Source organism: Pelophylax lessonae, assembly GCF_965119305.1.
Source record: "Pelophylax lessonae genome assembly, chromosome: 9".
NCBI classification, from domain to species: Eukaryota; Metazoa; Chordata; class Amphibia; order Anura; family Ranidae; genus Pelophylax; species Pelophylax lessonae.
Genome location: NC_138776.1, coordinates 7,153,035 through 7,156,020, shown reverse-complemented (window position 1 = coordinate 7,156,020; position 2,986 = coordinate 7,153,035).

Genomic DNA, 2,986 nt, shown 5'->3' with positions numbered 1-2,986 from the left:
CTGCACTTAGTCCTGATCTACGATCTCTTCTCAATCCTGTTAGGGAGAGGCTGCTGCTGAATTTTAGGGAAACTGTGTTCTACAAACTACAATCGATATTGCTGTGTGGTGTGGGATAGGAGATAGGCAGGTGTCAGTGATCCACATCCATTTTTCTGTGTGTGAGCTGCAGTGAACACAATCTTTTTGGGCTGCAGTGAACACAATGTTTTTGGGGGGCAGTGAACAACATCCTTTTAGGGTGCAGTGAACACAATCTTTGTGGGGTGCAGTGAACAACATCCTTTTAGGGTGCAGTGAACAACATCCTTTTTGGGGTGCAGTGAACACAATCTTTTTGGGGTGCAGTGAACAAAATACTTTGTGGGGTGCAGTGAACACAATCTTTGTGGGGTGCACTGAACACAATCTTTTTGGGGTGCAGTGAACAAAATCCTTTTTGTGGTGCAGTGAACAACATCCTTTTTGGGGTGCAGTGAACACAATCTTTTTGGGGTGCAGTGAACAAAATCCTTTGTGGGGTGCAGTGAACACAATCTTTGTGGGGTGCAGTGAACAAAATCCTTTTTGGGGTGCAGTGAACAACATCCTTTTTGGGGTGCAGTGAACACAATCTTTTTGGGGTGCAGTGAACAAAATCCTTTGTGGGGTGCAGTGAACACAATCTTTGTGGGGTACAGTGAACAGAATCTTTGTGGGGTGCAGTGAACACAATCTTTATGGGGTGCAGTGAACACAATCTTTGGGGGGTACAGTAAACACAATCTTTTTGGGGTGCAGTGAACAAAATCCTTTTAGGGTGCAGTGAACACAATCTTTGTGGGGTGCAGTGAACAAAATCCTTTTTGGGGTGCAGTGAACACAATCTTTTTGGGGTGCAGTGAACAAAATCCTTTGTGGGGTGCAGTGAACACAATCTTTGTGGGGTGCAGTGAACAAAATCCTTTTTGGGGTGCAGTGAACAACATCCTTTTTGGGGTGCAGTGAACAACATCCTTTTTGGGGTGCAGTGAACAAAATCATTTTAGGGTGCAGTGAACAGAATCTTTGTGGGGTACAGTGAACAGAATCTTTGTGGGGTGCAGTGAACACAATCTTTGGGGGGTACAGTGAACACAATCTTTTTGGGGTGCAGTGAACAAAATCCTTTTAGGGTGCAGTGAACACAATCTTTGTGGGGTGCAGTGAACAAAATCCTTTTTGGGGTGCAGTGAACACAATCTTTTTGGGGTGCAGTGAACAAAATCCTTTGTGGGGTGCTGTGAACACAATCTTTGTGGGGTGCAGTGAACACAATCTTTTTGGGGTGCAGTGAACAAAATCCTTTTTGGGGTGCAGTGAACAACAACCTTTTTGGGGTGCAGTGAACACAATCTTTTTGGGGTGCAGTGAACAAAATCCTTTGTGGGGTGAAGTGAACACAATCTTTGTGGGGTGCAGTGAACAAAATCCTTTTTGGGGTGCAGTGAACAACATCCTTTTTGGGGTGCAGTGAACACAATATTTTTGGGGTGCAGTGAACAAAATCCTTTGTGGGGTGCAGTGAACACAATCTTTGTGGGGTACAGTGAACAGAATCTTTGTGGGGTGCAGTGAACACAATCTTTGTGGGGTACAGTGAACAAAATCCTTTATGGGGTGCAGTGAACACAATCTTTTTGGGGTGCAGTGAACAAAATCCTTTGTGGGGTGCAGTGAACACAATCTTTGTGGGGTGCAGTGAACACAATCTTTTTGGGGTGCAGTGAACAAAATCCTTTCTGGGGTGCAGTGAACAAAATCCTTTTTGGGGTGCAGTGAACAAAATCCTTTTAGGGTGCAGTGAACACAATCTTTGTGGGGTACAGTGAACACAATCTTTGTGGGGTGCAGTGAACACAATCTTTGTGGGGTACAGTGAACACAATCTCATACTTCTGAAGATTTGAGGGTGCTGCCTGTTCCATACTCCTCCTCCTACTCCTCAACCATCCTTTTAGGGGTACAAACAATAGTAATTGGGGCCTAGTGTGGTGGTGTACGTGTGAGATACATAGACTTTCTTTTTGATCATATTTTCTATTCCGCTATTCAATTAAAACCTTTGGGGATCAATTAAATTGCGTGATAGTCTGTGTCGGTACGTGTGAGATCCACCTTTCCAAGTTTTTGGGGTTCATCTCATACTTCTGAAGATTTGAGGGTGCTGCCTGTTCCATACTCCTCCTCCTACTCCTCAACCATCCTTTTAGGGGTACAAACAATAGTAATTGGGGCCTAGTGTGGTGGTGTACGTGTGAGATACATACACTTTCTTTTTGATCATATTTTCTATTCCGCTATTCAATTAAAACCTTTGGGGATCAATTAAATTGCGTGATAGTCTGTGTCGGTACGTGTGAGATCCACCTTTCCAAGTTTTTGGGGTTCATCTCATACTTCTGAAGATTTGAGGGTGCTGCCTGTTCCATACTCCTCCTCCTACTGCTCAACCATCCTTTTAGGGGTACAAACAATAGTAATTGGGGCCTAGTGTGGTGGTGTACGTGTGAGATACATACACTTTCTTTTTGATCATATTTTCTATTCCGCTATTCAATTAAAACCTTTGGGGATCAATTAAATTGTGTGATAGTCTGTGTCGGTACGTGTGAGATCCACCTTTCCAAGTTTTTGGGGTTCATCTCATACTTCTGAAGATTTGAGGGTGCTGCCTGTTCCATACTCCTCCTCCTACTCCTCATCCATCCTTTTAGGGGTAGAAACAATAGTAATTGGGGCCTAGTGTGGTTGTGTACGTGTGAGATACATACACTTTTTTGGATCATATTTCCTATTCCGCTATTCAATAAAAACCTTTGAGGATCAATTGAATTGCGGGATAGTCTGTGTCGGTACGTGTGAGATCCACCTTTCCAAGTTTTTGAGGTTCATCTCATACTTCTGAAGATTTGAGGGTGCTGTCTGGTCCATACTCCTCCTACTCCTCATCCATCCTTTTAGGGGT